This window comes from Lycorma delicatula, chromosome 9 (assembly GCF_047948215.1).
Source record: "Lycorma delicatula isolate Av1 chromosome 9, ASM4794821v1, whole genome shotgun sequence".
Classification (NCBI taxonomy): domain Eukaryota; kingdom Metazoa; phylum Arthropoda; class Insecta; order Hemiptera; family Fulgoridae; genus Lycorma; species Lycorma delicatula.
The window spans coordinates 17,824,564-17,845,167 of record NC_134463.1 but is presented as its reverse complement, the minus strand read 5'-3'; the positions used below and the strand labels follow the sequence as shown (position 1 = coordinate 17,845,167).

Sequence of the window (20,604 nt, the reverse complement as noted above, 5' to 3'; positions counted from 1 at the left end):
TGGAGACACTTTGTAATGAAGATAAACCAACAGAATGGCACTTGTTCATTGATTCCTCGAAAGTTAGTTTAAAAGCTGTGCTTCTGCATAATGGCAATAAATTCCTATCAGTACCTGTGGCTCACTCTGCTAGTATAAAATAAACATATAAAACTTTTAATTTATATTGGAAAAGCCAATGTGCAATGTATGAATGGAATATTTGTAGTGATATGAAGGTAATTGCACTTATTCTTGGTATGCAGCTTTGTTAAACAAAGTACTGTTGTTTTTTGTGTGATTGGGATAGTAGGGACAGAAAAAACCATTTCATTAGAAAAGAATGGTCTAAATGTGTATCGCTCAATGCTGAACAGAAAAATGTGAAACATGACCCATTGTGTAATCCTAAAAATGTGTATCTACTTCTGTTATACATTAAATTAGGATTAATGAAGAATTTTGTCAAGGCCATGGACAACACTACTGGTTTCATATGCTTAAAACAGAAGTTTCCTAAAATTAGTGATGTAAAAATTAAAGAAGGAATATTTGTGAGTCCACATATACGATCACTAATACATGATGAAAAGTTTGAGGAACTATTTATTGAATCCACTGGAGAAACCAGCTTGGCAAGCATTCAAAAATTTTACTCAGAGTTTTTGGGGAAATTGAAAGGCGGAAAATTATCGTGATATTGTCAACAATTTTATAACATCTATAAAAATTTGGGTTGTAATATGTCCTTAAAAGTACGCTTCCTGCACTTGCACCTAGATTTCTTCATGGAAAATCTTGGTACAGTTAGTAATTAGTATGGGGAGCACTTTCATTAGGAAATTTCAGTTATGGAAAAGTATTTGCCCTGAAGTATCAGGTCAAATGGAATCCTAATATGCTAGCCGATAATTGTTGGACTATCAAGAGGGTTGCTCCACAGGCAAAATATAGCAGAAAATCGTAACTTCTTACTTTGAGTGAGTCAGATGTTTGAATATTGTGTAGTTAAGAATGTAGAAAGTATTAAAATGTTTGAAATTATAAATACCTGCTCTCGGAAACCTTGCATGATGAGGAAAAACCGATATCATATTTGATTTCAGAAGAAAGAATAATATCAAAATCACACATTTTTCTTCCAGAGACAAAAAAAAAATTATTTTTTGTTCCCCAGCGAAACTGAAACATTTTTTAAATGTTCTATTCAATCATATTCATTATGATAAAGTAAAACACTAAAACTATATTACATGCAGAACCTTTGAAAAATTTCAGCATTTAAATCCCTCCTATCCACACAAAACATTTCCTTGCAAAGAAAAATGAATTAAAATGAACTGACAAAACAAAAGTAACAGAGATCTATTATTACTTGTACTAAATAGATCATATAAGCTGACAGTACTCATTTGGTTTAAGCAAGCAGTAATAGCACCATAAAGAAAGAATAATTCTTATATAGCAAATAATTTCTGACATGATATCATGTTATAAAAATTTTGTATTATTATCAAGTATCCTTGAAATATTACACTTACAATTACATATAAAACAGATAGATAAATTTGTTGTTTTTTCATTCACTAACAGATATTGCAATACAGACAGCAGATTGATTTTTTCCAACTCCTGACCAATGAACATTAGTATGCATTGTAGCTGAATAATGGATTAGGATTCTGTCATAAATAAGGTTTAATATTATGTAACACTAACAGACTTAATTCTAATTTAGCCTATCCAGTGCTAAAATCAGCTGCTATAAGAAGCCTAGATAAAAATTATTAGAAAGGAACCATGGCTACAGTACTCCCCCTCATAAGCAGGCATAACTTAACTGATGTAATGATGTAATGACTGATGTAGTAGCTGACAAGATTTAAATTATAACATTAAACATATGGAGCATAGTCAACCTTCTTAACAAAGGACCAGCAGTTTTCTTCTTACCACAGACCCATTAAAATTTGTAATAGATCTGAAAAATATTCAATTCTTCAATCAATGAATAAGGAATCCAGTTATTCTATCCTTTACATTTAATAATATTACTATCGATATCAACTTATATTAATTAATATAACTATCAGTCTTCACAACCTCTCTCTAAAACTATATATAAAATAAAATAAACTAAAATGGTAAATTTCAACATATGAATCAAATTTAAAAATTAATTTTCAGTGCATTACTCATTAAAAACATTAAATAAGTTTAATCAAATAAACAACATTTAGTCCAAAATATGTTATACTGCTTCTTGAAATAGAGCTGATAAACTATAAAAAAAGAATAATATTTTTAAGATATATACATATTAAATTGTACAGAGTGAGCAACATAAAACCGAACGCATAGTGAAACCACTACCCAACATTATTTATGAAAGACTCTCACACAACTAGTATGACTAGTGGATGTACATATATGTTACTACTAATTGTTGTTTCTGTTTGTCAGGTGGTTACATGTCAGTGTAGTATACATTTTGTTGCGGTGCAGTATTGTGAGTGCAGTTGTGATTGTGTAAAACACCTTATTCAATCCAGGAGAGGATAGCTACAGTTGAGGCCTACATTCGTTCTGGGTTGTATGAAGAATCACATCAAGTACATGTAGAAAAATTTCCAAATGCCTGAATTCCAGCGAAGAATAGCATACATGATTTAGTTAAATAATGGTGTACAACAGGTTCAGTTTCAAATGCAAAACGAAATGGGCAACTTTCATTAGGACTCCACAGGCCATTGCTGATATTGAAAAGAGAATTACTGCCAGGCCAAAAAAAACTCTACACAATTTATCCCAACAACCTGGTGTTAAATACACATCTTGTCATATTCTTCATGAATTAAGATTCAAACCATATCGTGTTACAACTGTGCTTCAACTGAAGGAGACAGACAACAAGCTGTCAGCAGAGGACGGTAGCTTCTATGTTCCCCAGAGTGGTCTACTTGTGATTTTTGCATCTAATCTAAGGAAGTTTATGCATCTAATCCCTCACAATATTAATGAACTGAAGGTGAACATTAATGAGAAATCAATGCAATTGACAACATTTTGTGTGACGACTTTCAATATGATCAGTTGAGGACAAAAGTGCATCGATGTCCAGGGTGGTCATTTTGAACATCTTTTGTAACAATAAGGTAAATAAATGCAACATTTAAATTATATTTTATGTTTTTCTTATTTAATTTATGCGTATCAATCATAAAATTTCATTCCAACATAACCTACTGATTCTGCAGCGATTATGTTATGGGTTCAGTTTTATGTTGCTCACTCTGTATTATTCAAAGTAAAAGTTACAAATATAAATTTATTTAAAGACTAGTGGTTAAATAATACAGCTTTGTTTAGTTGCCATAAATATTGTTTTTTTTTTTTTTAAGAGCCACTTTATGAAAATGTTCTCTTTTCCCCTAGGATGTTTCAGTCTAGTATTACAGTGACGTTATAGTAACATTCGTTCTATCACATCTTTCAAAACATGCCAATAATTCATTTTTATCTAAATAACTAATAGAATTTTTTATTTGCTTATTTAAGAAGCACAGAAATAAAAAAAAAAATCCAATAATAAATATTTTTTCACCTCAGCATGTTAATTCAAATATATGAAAAAATGTTTATTTTTATAAAATGATAATAAAAATACTGTCTTTTGCACAGAATAAACATTTCAGTTACGGGAGCTTCAATAAATCGCAAACTTGTCAGAGAACATGACATTCTTTTTAATATTTGCTCTCAGAAAGCATTCAGTCAATAACTAACATGCATAAACACATTGATCAAGGCCATTGCCCCTCAATTCATTAACTGTAACTGGATGAAAACATTTAACTTTTAAGTCCTTCTGCATACAGTCTCGCACTGTCCATCTTGTAATGCTTAATTCTCCAGAACGTCTGGGCATTGATTTCATCGGAGATTGTTGAATCGATATCTCCACAGCAACATGTCTCAGCTCAAGTACTCGACATCCCATTACGTGGTGCATCAAGAACACTTTCCAATGCAAAAGCCTTCTTCTCCTATGTCAGTAACATTTGCTGTGATGGTGATGATTTCCCAAAATGCACAAAGAAGTTATTCATAATATTCTCCAAGTGTGTGGACGTTCATGAACCCACACACAACCTAATAAATGCTCTTCAACAGTGCACATACTCATTATATGCCATCATTCCACAATCAACTACTACTAAGGTCATCCCACCATGAATGAACACATTGGATGACCCCCACCATGGCTTATCCTCCCCACCTTTTCCAGCAGCACTGAGCAATATCAACATTGAGAATTGGCAGCAGTAGAGAGCCCAATTAAGCTGTATTTATTAGTCTTAGTATGGGTGGGGGACTTCCCACCCATATAGAACAAATATATATACTTGTAGCCTCTCTTATTAAGAAGAAAATTATATAAAAATTTTAGTAGAAAAGTTGTATTTTCAATTAGTAGTTGAGAAACAAACTTAAATTAGTAAGATTTAGCACTTCATTATTGTTCCTCTGAGATTCAGTTACGGCTACAAAATAGGCTACAAATTATGGCTACATAATAGGAGACAACACAACAGTCTAAATAACATTTTGCAGAAACCATTTACAAATATTTTGTAGACTAACAATGATCAACTTACTACAACCAAAACTAACACTAAAATCTGATACAATTTCACAGATTGCATTAACTACTTTCAAAAATAAACTACTTATAAAAAGTCAGATCTGTGAATTACCACTACGCTTACATCAAGTAACTCATGAAATATTTTGCAGTTGATTAGCACAGATCGGTATCATAAAAATTGGGAAATATATATTAACTAATTTAACATTGTGAATAGTTTCACACAAACCCTATGGATAACAGAAATGTTTACAGTTTCTAACTACGATGACAAACCGTATCTAACACAGAAAAGAATTAGTAAATATTTAACAAGCAGATTAAAAAAAATAATTTTATCTGTATTAACCTTAAAGCTTATGCACAGATAAAAATTATAATTAATTCCTAACAAAAATCTTTTTTATCAAGTGGTCCTCCCAAAATATTGATCTTTCTATTGTTCATATTATGTTACTTATATTGTAACATAATTGATATAATGGAACATAAATTTTTAGGTTGTAATATTTAATGTTTTATCTAACAATATAATCAAAGAATCATTATTATAAATTAAATAACAACTACTTTTATTAATTGCATCTTAATATCTTTGATCATTGTTATAAGTTATATATTTTATTGGAATATCTCTGGTGATATCAAATGATGAAGTACAATATTTTTCTTAAAATAATTTCTACCCAAAAGACTGGAGCAAAACTGGTATTTTTAAATAAAAATTGATAAAGCAGACTATACCAATTATTTCTACAAAATGAAATATAGACTGGAGCAAAACTAGTATTTTTAAATACAAATTGATAATGCAATACCAATTATTTCTACAAAATAAAATATAATTTAAGCATTGATGTGATCTTTTCAATTGTTTGATTGTTTATATATAAGCAACATATAATTATATATGGAGTGTACTGGGACATATTTTCCAAACTTCAGGAAGTGATTCTGAGCACCAAAATGAGCAAAAAATCTACTTCAATTAAATTTGGCAAATCTAAGAATAGTGTCTTGTTCTACAAAATAAAAAATTTTGAAAACGTCAACTTCAAAGATTTCAAAATGGCCGCCATCTTAATTCTTTAATCTTCAATAGCTTTGTAATTATTTGTTTGATCAAATTTTTACTTTTACAAAATTTTATTTTGAACAAAAGTACACCTTATTCATAAAAATCTATTGATATACAATTGAGTTACTGCAGACAATTAACCCGGCAGTACGCTTGGGCACTGTAATGCAAGCTGATAATTTTTTGCCTGTTTTAATTTCCTCCACTAAATGTAATAAAAATTATTAATATTTTGTTGATTCTGCTTTCTTTTTTTATTCTACATAAGAATTTGAGTAACCGCTGCCCCTGAACCTTGTCAGCAAAAGTAAGCAAAGCATGAACCTCTCTCCACCTAAGATACGTAATACTAGAATGGCTCTAAGCAGATTAAAAACTTGATTAATGATTACCAAAATAAATCAGGAGATATTAGTTAGTGGTCTTAGGATGCTAACTGAGAATACCAAGCTCCAGAAATAACTACTGAGGAAAATTATGAAGGGTGATAAAACTAGATAAAATTTCAGTATACCAATTTTATCATTTTACCCTGTTTATGTAACATAGTTTAATCTAAGGACTTTCTTAGAAAACATAATCAAAATCGGTATGTGTTGCAAAGTTCTAAGTTGATATGCCAATTAACATATACATTTAATGAAAATAACCACTTCGATGTATTCATTTTTATGAGTATTCAACATGATGAAACAATGATGGCAACTGAGTAAAAATCAAACTAAATAAACTTAACCAAGAACTCTGCCTAAATAATACACTGCTGCTTAAAATTAAACTCATATCATCAAAATTTTGCACTTCATAAAAATACAGGAATGTATAGATTAACCCTCCTAAAATAATATAATAATTTCAATAACAAAATCCATGCAATACTCCCTTATTTTCTTAGAAGTTAAAATAAAAACTGAAATCAGGTCGAAAATAAAAGCAATTTTAAGTTTTCAGTAAATAAACATAAAATTCTGAAACAATTTTCAATTTAAAGATTAATAATTCATTCTTATTGCATTAATAGAAATAATTAAAAAATTCACTAACTAAATACTAAATTAATTAATTAATTTAATCTAATTAAATACTAACCTTTTGGACAAGCATTCATCACATTATTAACAAAGTTCGTAAAACATTCAAATAACCATACACTGTTTATCAGCTTGTTCATTTTAGCTTATAATCATCCATCCATTGGCTGAAATTTTTTTCTTTATTTTCTAAAACTTATTTGATTAAAAATTAAAATGACTTGATAGGTGGTATCATTGATGATATGTTTACTACAAAACTATTTTTTTTTAATCAGTAACACACAATGTATTATTATATAATATCATAGTCAATATTTTTTTTATTATTAATAATTTTAAAGTGTTATCTGAAACAAATAAAAGTGACTAATTATCATTAAAAATAAAAACAAAACAAAGTAATAATTTTAATAATTTTGAGTAATATTAATCACCATCTTATAGGTGATCTGATTTTATATCAGGTATCTGATGTAAAATCAACTCAAGTTGTACCAGAAGAGCGTATAATATGTAAGCAATGATATTTATTTCCCACCACTAGTTTAGACAGCAAGTACTTAAAGGAAAAGAAAAAGAAAAGCATAAAACATAGACAGAGCTATGAAGGATGTAATACCATAAAGAAAAATACTTTGAATAAATTTTCTCACTATTCTCAAATTTAATATTACAATAATTGAAATAGGCACAGTGTATCTAAAAAGTTTCTTGTTTTAGACAAGTGACACTATCTATCAACAAATGGCAGAACTACATAATAGTTAGATCACTCACTAAGAGTGGTACTTGAGAAGTAAGAATTTTGACTTGAATTTTTTATTTTGTTCCAATTTTGTGCTGGAAAAGAGAGAATTTATAAAATTTTCTATATATCTTCAAAAAAAATTCTCCAGAAACTTGAGTTGATAAAAGCAACATGTAATAGTAAGCATCCTTATGTTAGGTAATGATTGGCTATTGGAGTGTTTCAAGCAATTAGAATGGAAATCATTAGTTGATAAAATTTGCTTTCTGGCAAATTTGAACAAATCAAACGGTTCAAAGACATAAAGATTGAAAACTATGCATCATTTAGAAAATATATTCAAGTTTCATAAGATTGAAACATTTTCTTGATTTACGATTTTTGTGATATACTACTCCTTACCAAATGAAATAGAAAAATTAAAAATCAATATGATATATAGCCAAGGGTTACACAAATAAATAAAAATCAATTTTTTTTAAAAATGCATATAATTGTTTATGGAATTTTACGGTACTGTAACTACCATACTTTAACTTTGGTGATCTACAGAAACCAGTTTGTTAAATGTGAGATTTTACCTTTCACACATCTCATTTTCAACATCCTACTCCCTAAGATGTAGAAGGTATGGCAGAAACATCAGGTTGAAGAAATACAATCTATCACATTTTCCAGGAGTTTAAACATTATATTTGATTACTTCAATTTATTTGTGATAATACAAAAAAGTAGATAAAAAATTATCAAAATGATATTAATCTTGTACTAAGATTTCAGATGTTGAGATGCAAAAAAAATTAGGAAGACTTTTTTTATCAAAAGCAATTTTTTTCCTTCTTTTATGCAAGCAATTGTTATGGAAAACATGGGGGAAATTAAGCAGTTAAAACAGCAGCATAAAATCAATAGAAAGAATAAAATTAATACCATTGAAGTTTTTTATTAGAGTATTATGTACTACTATGTTACATAATGCCAGATGCACACAACTATTTTTTTATGATGAACAACTTCCTTTCTTTTTCTGGTTAGCCTCCGGGAATTACCGTTCAGGTACTACTTCAAAAGATGAATAAGGATAATAAGTATGAGTGTAAATGAAGTGTAGTCTTGTACAGTCTCAGTTTGACCATTCCTGAGGTGTGTGCTTAATTGAAATCCAATCACCAAAGAACACCGGTATCCACAATCTAGTATTGAAATCCGTATAAAAGTAACTGCCTTTACAAGAACTTGAACGCTGGAACTCTCGACTTCCAAATCAGCTGATTTGGGAAGACGCATCCACCACCAGACCAACATGGTGGGTTATGATGAACAATCTGAAAAGTTATCGCCTAACTTCCCAAAAACAACACTGCTATTGCACAGATTACATTAAAGGAGAGAATAAACATTTTTTTGGAAAACAGGCCATTTTACATACCGTACACAACACCATTTGGTTGAAATCCTAACTTATGCCCTACAAAACAAAAAAATCTGATATGGACAAGAAACTTGACTTCCTAGTACGCCTTTTAAATTACATATACACATTTTTTTCTGCTCCTTGTTTAAACTTATTTCATTTGAAAGTGAGATATGATCTTCCAATTCTTTAATAAAGTGGATAGTTACACAATTTCATTGTGGTAGATATCACATTACATCACATTTTTTGTGGTATCCATATCACCATTTTATGTTATTTTATATATTAATTTTGTTTCACATCGCTCAAGTAGATATGTAGTGTAAGTGAGAACGTGTTGAATCCGTAACCATGTGCACAATGTTCGAATCCGACTTCGTATACGTTTATTTTTATTTTTTATTTTTTTTAAATTAAAAATATTGATTTACTAATTATTAACGTCTATTGAAAAATTTTTTAATTAAAATGAATAGTACAGAAACTTTTATTTTGCTAATAACTTCTGATTTTTTTTCATATTTTTTTTTATTGTTATTATTGAACTATTATTTATTGTTAAATTTTTTTTTTAATCAGAAGTTAATAATTATTAACGAATCAATAAAATTAAAAGAAAAAAAAGTTAAAAAAATATTTGTATATTAAGTTGGATTCGAACCAATGTGCCTTCCCCTTGTAAGATCCAAATATTTCATTAATTAAAATTTTATTTGGCTAAACTCTGGAACCAATGAAAATATGTACTACTTATGATGTATTGTTGAAAACCTCTCAATGAGGGCTTATTACTGCAGTTAAGAAAAAGTCCAAAATCCAAATATTTTTGATTTTAGGATTTTTTGAACATTTTTGGTTGTTGCTTTTGATTCAGTTGATTGCAATCAAAAGGGGAGGTGAACAACTAGATGTTGCAAGTCCTAAATACAAAATTTCAACATTCTACAGCTAATCGTTCTGGAGTTATGGGAGATACAAACATATATACAGACGTCACGCTAAATTAGCCAAAATGGATTTAGGGATGGTCAAAATGGATATTTCCATTGAAATCTGAAAACCAAAATTTTTCACAATTACATTTTTCCTTTACTTTGTACAAAGAAATAAAAAATGGATAAAATTCACAATATACATATATGTACATGTAAATATACATGGTTACATGCATGTAACTCCAAATGCATGAATATACACATGGATATGCGAAAATGTTCAAGTAAATTTGAAAGTAAATCATGAATAAAAATGTAAGTCTTCCATGTAAATCTAAAAATGATATCTACCAAAATAAATTTTTAAAAAACTATTCTTAAAATGCACAGTACTAATTAGTTTATCAATAAATACTGATAATAGTAAATTGCAGAACTCACCGAATTATACCAGTGCTATAACATTAATATATTCTGTAACAATCTCCGTGGTGAAGAAGTACAAACAAATTTACTACGTGGACATGGAAGCCTTCTAAGACATTCAGCTAATTTACGATCGCATTCACATAACCTTTGACCACATGATGGTCCTAATGCTGTAAAATAATAACATTAAAATAAATAGATACACAGTATTATATTCAACTCCATTAAAATACAGGCTGTTCCTCACAATATGAGGCTAATAGAAAAATTTTAAAAACTGGAACATTACAACCCAATGGACAAAATTACAACCCAAATGTATTTACTGAAATATTGGAATACACCAATAATTTTCATAACACTAGTATATTAGCGAAATTTCATATATATATCTGAGTAATAATAAACTAATAAAGGAACAAATCAGATTTTATAACAATATACTATTTAAGCAAATTATACAATAATTAATAACCATTGGATTGGCTAAGTGATTCAATGTGTATTTCATAACAGTTATGAACATAATCACTTTAATTTTTATCTTTGATTTAATTAATTATAAAAATTTATATTCACAACTATAAAATTCATAATTAATCAATAATCCCTGATGATGGAGGAATAATCCAAAAGCCCTTGTATAATTAATACAATTGTTGTTGAAAATAGTCTATATAAATTTAAAAGTTGGTAGAACTGCTTTTATTCTCCCTTTTTATCTTTTTCTTTCAAGTGTGTATACGCTCAGCATTTCATACACCCTATCAACTCTGTCTAAAAATATAATCATTGACAATGTTTGGGACCATTGTCTTCTTTCCTTTCTGTACTACTTTTACGCATTCTAATTTTGTTGTCAAACACAAGACATCTCGTTTATCTTGCCACTTCAACACCCTCATTTTACCCACCTTATCACATACTGAAAGAATTTTATTTTTATTTAATTTTAAAGTAGATTTATATTGTTTTTGAAGATTAAGGAACTATTTTTTATTAATAATTGCTATAATATGTTCACTAGAGGACCGCTTTGAAAATATTTTTTGTATATGTACTTTTGGTACATGACAGTAAACAATATTATTAATACATAGTCGCAATTCCTCAGTAAAAATTTCTGTATCATGATCAATATCAAATCCCAGTCAGGCGTGACATTTTTATACACCATAAAATTCCATTTCCATGTTCCACACACAAGCTTCATACTTATGTGATGATGTAAAAAATAAATATTATTTACAATCAAACCCACATTTATTATATGTTGAATCTTAAAAAATGTATCTTTTTATAATCTGGTATGTATTGATCAGATATAAGATTAGAATTCAAAATTTTAGGTAACGTTATCTCTGAAGGTAAGTTATACTTATCACTATGAAAAATTTCACCATAAACAATATTAATACTAATATTTGTAAGATTAGAAAAACCTAAATTGTGAGAATTACCGCAACAGTTTAACAAATTACTTGATTGTAAAAGATCACAATCTGTAGAAAACAATACCGCCTTACAATTTGTAAGGTGAGCAGCAGCATTTTTAACATTTATATGTATGATAACATTTAGAAAAGAAACATTTCCTAGATTTTCCTGTACAAAACCTGCCACATTAAAGTTACCTAACAATGTTACAGCGGTAGACTGTCTTAACCTTGAACATTTGTAGATGGTTTAAGTCAGCTGATTTCAAAGTCAAGAGTTCTAAGGTTCAAATCCTAGTAAAGGCAGTTTGTTACTTATATATACAGATTTGAATACTAGATCATGGATGCCGGTAGTATTCTTTGGTGGTTGGATTTCAATTAACCACACATCGCAGCAATGGTCGACCTGAGATTGTACAAGACTACACTTCACTTGCATTCATACATATCATCCTCTGAAGTAATGCCTATGGTGGTTATGGAGGCTAAACAGAAAAAGAGAGTTGGTTGGAGTGAGGAAGCGTTACATAACAACCATGTCTAGCAACGAGATGCTGGCCAGGTAGTGCACCAAGGAACTTTTATTGTCATCACGCATTACTAAAACAAATATTCATAATCTATTTGAATTGACAACATATTAATATCCAGTTATCTTTTTCTCTTTAATTATGAAATAAATTTTTAAGATGTAAAAATATTGAACCTGATTGGGATTCAAAGCCCTTTTGCAACATACCTTTATTTTGAAACTTTTTTTTTTTTAACACAAGAATCAACACTGTAATTTATTTATCAATCTGGTTATCGTTTTAAAATTTAACAATTGTATTAGTTAAAATGGAATATTTGAATAATCACTAATTTAGTGACTATACAATGACAGAATAAAGACTGTTTTCGGGTGTAATATCGCACTTAGTAGTTTCAAAGGGCAGGGTTAATAAAATATTGCGCACAATAAGATTTATAAAAAAAAATTGTTAAAAAAAAACAAATTTTGTGCAAAATAACTTTCAAATAGTTTCTCCAAAATAGGTATAGCAATTTTGGAATGAATAACCATGTGCGGTTGTCCAAGTATTATTTAATCGTTCAGAACGCCTTGAATTAGGTATGTTTAAGATACACGATTATATACCAGTTTTAAACGATGAGAGATTGTCATCATTTAAGTAATGTTTTTACTAAAAAATAAATTAAATATGGATAGGTTTTGTTCACTGAGAAATTTAAATTTGTTTTTGAATTACGAAATTTTGAAAAAGTTTCAGAACATCTAATTTTTTTTTTAGCTCCCGATTCATTGAGGATATTTACTTATGATATGAAACTTTATATATTTTCAAATACGGTTATAAAGAGTTCCTAGGCTGTAAAATCATTTCCATTCACAAGTTGCAGTTAACAGCTTGGAAAGCAACATACTTTTTTTTTAACCATGTTAGGTATTGCTTCAGAAGAATGGATGAATGATTTTAGCATGTGTGAAAATGTCATGCCTGATCGGGATTCGAACTGGGACCTCCAGATGAAATGCAGAGACGCTACCACAGAAGCCAGTTATAGTAGTATACCTGTTTACCTTTTATAGTCGTAATTTATTTTTCTCAGAAAACCATTGAAATTCATTTAAGATAATGCAGTTCTAATCAAAGCAAAATTAAAACATTTTTTGTGAAAAAAAATTAATTACATTAAAAATACATTTTTAAATAAATTATATTGAAAATAGTTTTTAAAAGTATTGTTATAATATAAAAAATCTGATGTGGACAACACATGATTTCCTTGTATTAAATTACATATACATATTTTCTTTTTAATAGAAAGTACATAAAATTTTATTTCATTAATAAATTCTGATATTTTTTCATATTTTTTATTATTATTATTGAATAATTATTTATCATAATTTTTTTTTATATTCAGAGGTTAACAGATTATTAATATATTTTTTTTTAATTTTAAAAAAATTACAAAAAAAAGTTAAAAAAAAAAGAGAGATGAAGTCTGATTGAACCGATCGATGTGCCTTCCTCTATAAGATCCACATACTTCATTAATCAAAATTTTATTTAGGTATAACTCTGGAACCAATGAAAATAAGTACCAATGATATATCATTGAAAAACTCTCAATGAGGACTTATTACTGCAGTTAAGAAAAAATCCAAATTTCTTTGGAATTTGGGATTTTTTTTGGACACTTGGTTCAGTCTATTGCAATCAAAAGGCAAGGTGCACAACTAGATGTTACAACAGTCCTTAATCCAAAATTTCATCATTCTATGTCTGTTTTCGAGTTATGCGAGATATATACATATGTACATACAGATGTCATGCCGAAACTAATCAAAATGAATTCAGGGATGGTGGAAATGGATATTTCTGTTGAAATCTGAAAACCGTAATTTTTTACTTCCTTTACTTCGTAAAAAGATGTGAAATGCTAGCGCATTATGTCATTAGATACCATCGGCTGTGAAATTACATAATGAATACCTTTGTTATAAATACATTTTGTTAAACTGTGTAAAATTTATAATTTTGCATGGCCATACCTGTGTTAGAATAATTTCGCTGATGCTTTTTCTTGTATAAATAGCCTCAGACACATCCTGGATTAATGTCCAATAGTAATCAGCTAGCATGTTAGTATTCCATTTCCCTTTATACTTTCCTTCACCTAAATGTCTTTGTGAAAACATTCACTGTGTTCGTCACTTACATCTCCGAGGTTGTCCAGGAAAAATCCAGATGTGAATGGAGGAAATGTATCTTCAAAGACGTATTACATCCCATAGCTCTGTATGAAGTAAGAAGTTGATTAACAATATTGTGGTAATTCTTGAATTTTTGTTTGTCGAGAAAATTTTTGCAAATATCTTTAAATGAAGCCCAAGCTGCACTTTCTACATTATTTAATATAGACTTAAATACATCATCTTTAACCGACTCTCTTATTTGAGGACCAACAAATTTTCCTTCACTTACATTTGGAAATTTTTGCCTGATGTACAAAAATCCAGTTCTAGCCTTCTTCAGTGCTTTTACAAAATTTTTCATGACTCCTAGCTTGATATGAAGAGGAGGTTATAATATTGTTTCCATTTGGAGTTTAGTTGTCTCATTTCTTCCACTCTTTGGTAACATATTGTTTATCTGTAGCTCGGTTATCCCATTCGCAAAGAAAACACATGTACTTAATATAGCCTAAAATTTTTTAGTAGTATAGTTTTAGTATAGCCTAAAGTCAAAACCTAAAATTTTTGTATTTTTTTAAAGTAAATTCCAACCTTGCAGTCTTGACCCTAACAGTTCAGCTTGATCTTTTGATAAATTTAAATCCCTAATCAAATCATTTAATTTACCTTGTGATACAAGATGTGGCTTATTGGAAGATAACTCAAATCAATATTATTGTTGTCTTCTGCAGTGTAACCTGGTTCTTCATCACTGCTTTCGAAACATACATTCACAGGTGGCTCAGTAACTGGAATAATTTCACTGTGAGGTACAGGCCTGATTGCAGATTGCAATGAAGCTTATTTTACAGTATATTTAGATTTTTTAGAAATTCCACACTTGTTAAACAAAAGTAATAGTTGGTTACATGATCCTTTGGTTCACATCAAACCATAGGTATATATATGTAGTAATGTGTGACTATGATATGATTTAATTCTTTGTCCAGTATTAGTTGTAATATGCTTACAACTATTTGTTGAAAAATGAAAAAAAATCCTTTAATTAAAATTAAAATTTAAAAAACAATGTGGCTGATAGATTCTGAGTTAATATTAGTTTTCAGCATCAAAAAACTTTTTAAAATCATGTATCAAACATTAGGAAACAAAAATTATGTTTATCAGTGTAATAGTAATCTAAACTCTGATAGTGGATAAAAAAAAAAAAAATAATAATATATTCGTGTGAATAAATAATGTATGTATAGTATTTTAATTTAATCTATCTTCTTTATTAGGTTTTGATAAGTTCCAGAATAATATTGTTTATAATACATTTATAACTTTTACCTGATCTGTTTCCCGCGTAGATTTTAAAATGCCCATCAAAAATGTCGGCAGATTAAGGTTGTTTTTTACATCTCGTAAGCAACGTGAGAACGCGTTAATACATCATCCGACATGGTTGTGTAGCGTCTTTTCTAGTGGTACCTTTAATGATTATTATTCAATTTAACGATGTAGATTAATTTTTTAGTCTAGATAATCTTACTTGAATACTTATTAAGAGAATTATTTTGATAGTTCTACCAATTGGTTTCTGCGAATAATGAAATGATGCTATTTTGCACCTTTGTCCTCTACTAAAAAAAGTAAGTAGTGACATATAGTTAATTTTCTTAATTGTACATAATATGAATGTGAGTTTCTGAACTCGTTTTACATTAATTATATACAGTTGTACTTTATACTAATTGTGTTAAAACTATGAGTAATTTTTAGGATGTTATGGTTATAGTTAATTTAGACCTAACATTTGTGTATCTTTTCTGAAACTTTTTTAATGTTATAATATTTTTTGTGCTCGTGAACAAAGTTACATTTTATTATTCATGCTTGTTAGTTCTAATTTCCATGCTAATTAGTTTCAATGTTGTTAAGGCATACTGGTACATTGCTGTTGAATAAAAAGTAATGATTTACCCATCCTAGCTATCTATTCCAATGGTTTGATTAAACATTTACTTCCTCACACTAATGATAATGTAAGCCTCAAAAACTTTTGTTTATAAACTCAAATTTGTAATAATGCTATTGCGAAATGCATAGTGGATTTATTCATTGAACAGCATGACAAAAAATGACATAAAACTAAAATTATTAATAATTGAGTTTCAGATTAATGTAATTTTTCTCCCAAGTCATGTGTAGCTAATTATTGGCACCTTCCTGGAGTAAATAGGAATGACATAATAATTAGCTGCATAAGGCATTTTGGAAGAAAGAGTTTCTTTCATTAATCTGATACTGGTAATCAAACTTTAAACCTAACATGGACTCAATTAAAAGTAAATGAAAAACAAATGTATTTAGAGAATTAAAACTAGAATTCAGATTTTTAAAGGAAAATGGAAGAAGTTAATGAATCAGTTTTTCTGCAAGGAAAATAATTTTCTTAAATTGATTTAAAACAAATTTTAATTTTTCTCTTTTACAAAACAATTCAAAATGTATTTTTATTTGTGATAATAAGCTCAAGTTATGTTTAAAAACTTCTCCAAAATTCTACTTATCTTTTGATCTCAGTGTGTTTAATTAGTATTACATGTTAATTAATTCTTAACATTATATCTTGTCATATTTTTTATACTAGATCATTCTTTTCGTTACTAAATTATAACCAACTCAGCAGTGGGTGGGAGGTTTGGGTAAGATGATACCCTACTACAACTCCTTACAGTTTGATTATTCCACAACATTGTGCAGAGTAAGATGCTGGAAATTGAAGATTATAAAGTAAAATGCTAGTGGCCAAATGATGAAGGTCTTAACAAACCCCTGGCTAGCCCATTTGTACAGTGAAAATATTCATGATTCTTCCTTTATATGGTGTAGTAATCTTATAGTAATGTGTTTTTAAACCATTGATTCTCAAAATTTTCACCCACCGCCCATATTGAAAATCAAAACTTTTCTAGTGCCCCCAATATTTTTAAACTTACCATCTATTAAAAATAATAATTGCAATTAGTTTTTAAATGTGGCATATCTTATTTCTGAGTTGAAACTTAACATTTTAAATGAGCAATGAAAACACATATTTAATCATATTTAGAAGTATTTTTATTAAAATTGCTTTCAGAAAAATTTTAATTGTGTATAGTTATATAACAATAGTGATAGCATATTAACAATAATTAAATAGTGATAACAATACAATATTTAAACAAAGCCTTCAATTGAAAAATTTTTCTACTAGTGTAGTAGGTAGGTATTTAGTTTGAAATATCAGGAAAACATAATTTTTGCCTTTTTTTTAATCGGTCATCGCCTTTGTAGACTGCCTGAACACCCCCAATTTTCTGTAAGCCCCCAGATTGCCTCCAGTGCTTACAAGGGAGCATTATCACCCACTTTGAGAACGAATATTTTAAACCAATTTTTTTTAGTTAGGTACAAAATCATCAACTTTAATTTGTAACATTGTAATTCAATTTCTAAACTTTCTGTTGTTTTTCTTTCTGGATTTCTTATCTTATTTTACTGCCTAAAAGTGTGTTATTTGCTCTATTTACATATTTGTATATTTACAACTTTTATTATTTTTTCCTAAGAAATTCCGTAGGCCTTTCGAACAGTATAAGACTTCAGGCAAAACTACTGTTTTTTATTGTGTTAATTTCGCTTTTTGATTGAATATAATATTTATAAATAATACATCATGATGGTTTTATCATAAACTATCATAGAATTACATAATCCAGCAGAAGTAAATGGAACATAAATGGGTGAGGTCATAGGTGGTTCTGTTACTTAATTGGCTTCAGTTAATGTGAATTCTTTTCGTGAAGACGCTGCTTGAACAGATAAGACATTGTCACAGTAAGATACAACTCTGAATTAGTTATTAAATGTACTATATTTTTTTTTGTTTTGAAGAAGCCACTTTCTGTTATAGTTTAAAAAAAAAGTTTTAATTTAAGTTATAGTTTAAAAAACAGCAAATCGTAGCATCTTTTTCTTTTCACCTTTTACTGTTACTCCGAATCTAAATTGTTCTTTAACATCATTAACTGCTAGTTCCATGTAAAGATTAAAAAGTAATGGGGATAGGGAACATCCTTGTCGGACTCCCTTTCTTATTACGACTTCTTTCTTATGTTCTTCAGTTATTACTGTTGCTGTTTGGTTCATGTAAATGATAGCAATTTGTCTTCTATCTCTGTATTTGAACCCTAATTTTTTTAAAATGCCAAGTATGTTGGTTTGTTTTTCTTTAATCTTCCTTCTACTATTAAACTGAGCCTTAAAATTGCTTCCCTTGTCCCTATACTTTTTCTAAAACCAAATTGGTGTTCTCCTAATACTTCTTCCACTCTCCTCTCACTTCTTCTGTATAGAATTCTAGTTAAGATTTTTTATGCATGACTAGTTAAATTAATTGTTCTGTATTCACATTTATCTGTCCCTGCTTTCTTTGGTATCATGACTACAACACTTTTTTTGAAGTCTGACACAACTTCCCCTTTTTCATAAATATTACACACCAGTTTGTATAATCTATTAGTCACTTCCTCACCTGCACTGCGCAGTAATTCTACAGTTATTCCGTCTATTCCAGGAGCCTTTCTGCCATTCAAATCTTTTGATGCTCTCTTAACTTCAGGTCTCAGTATTGTTTCTCCCATTTCATCATCAACTTCCTCTATAACACCATTTTCTAATTCATTTCCTCCATATAACTCTTCAATATATTCCACCCACCTATTGACTTACCTATCGTATTATAAATCGGTGTACCATTTTTGTTTAACACATTATTAGATTTTAATTAATGTACCCCAAAATTTTCCTTAAATTTCCTGTATGCTCTGTCTATTTTACCAATGTTCATTTCTCTTTCCACTTCTGAACACTTTTCTTTAATCCACTCTTCTTTCGCTAGTTTTCACTTCCTGTTTATAGTATTTCTTAATTGCCGATAGTTTCTTTTACTTTCTTCATCACTAGCATTCTTATATTCTCTATGTTCATCCATCAGTTGCAATATATCGTCTGAAACCCAAGGTTTTCTACCAGTTCTATTTGTTCTGCCTAAGTTCACTTCTGCTGATTTAAGAATTTCCTTTTCAACATTCTCCCATTCTTCTTCTACATTTTCTACTTTAACTTTTTTCTCTACGACCTCTTGCGATGTCATCCTTGAAATCTTCTTTACCTCCTCTTCCTCAAGCTTCTCTAAATTCCACCGATTCATCTGACACCTTTTCTACAGGTTTTTTAACCCCCAATCTACATTTCATTATCACCAAATTATGGTCACTATCAATGTCTGCTCTAGGGTAAGTTTTGCAGTTAACGAGTTGATTTCTTAATCTTTGCTTAACCATGATATAATCTTTCTGATACCTTGCAGTATCGCCTGGCTTTTTCCAAGTGTATATTCTTCTATTATGATTTTTAAATTGGGTGTTTGCAATTACTAAATTATATTTTGGGGCAACAAAGTATAATTTTAGATAGAGTCTTTGATAGACTCTATAAGTTAATCTCCTCTTTCATTCCTTTTGCCCAGCCCGTATTCACCCACTATATTTCCTTCCTTGCCTTTTCCACGTTCCACATTTTCCATGAGTTCCACGAACTAACAGCTTCCGAAAAAAAAGTGAGAATTGATTGGTTAATTTTTGATTGACTGTTCTGTGAGTGGATGTCAAAAAAGTAAAGTTGGCCAATCAAAAAAAATGCTCCCATTCAACTTTACATTTTTGACATCTACTCACAGCACAAGAAAGCAATCAAATTTCACTTATTTTATTTAGAAAACTTCCCATTCAGAATGGTAAAAAGCAAAAGAAAAGTAGTATATTTTTTGTGTTGCATTTATTCAAATATGTAATCATTACACTATTAATTATTATTATCATATTGCTATGTAATATAATAAAATTGTCATAATATAATTAAAACATTATCTGCCTAGATTGATATGCAAAGTCAAGCCAACATTTTAGTTCTTCACTATTGAAACCAGATGAATTTTTGTGGACCTAAATTGGTATTCTGTATTTATTTGATATATTTAGCATTTTCATAAATTTGTCTTACTTTTATTTCATGTATAAACAGTTATTCTTTTATGAAGAGTGTTGTGGGTGGTATCAGAAAAATTTAAGGGACTGATTCACATCAAAATTTAAAAAAGTTC

The 20,604-nt window shown here is 29.1% G+C and overlaps 1 long non-coding RNA gene across 3 annotated transcripts in view; it reads left to right on the top strand.

The window, feature by feature from the left end:
- Window positions 1-20,604, top strand: part of LOC142329731 (uncharacterized) — a 42,833-nt gene that overhangs the window by 10,705 nt on the left and 11,524 nt on the right. For 2 of the 3 annotated variants that reach the window (XR_012757583.1, XR_012757581.1), the window contains exon 2: window positions 2,443-3,161. The exons of the other annotated variant lie outside the window; for it this stretch is intronic. This is a non-coding gene — a long non-coding RNA (uncharacterized LOC142329731). Of the gene's footprint in view, window positions 1-2,442; window positions 3,162-20,604 lie in introns of those variants that run through there. 3 annotated transcript variants of the gene reach the window in all.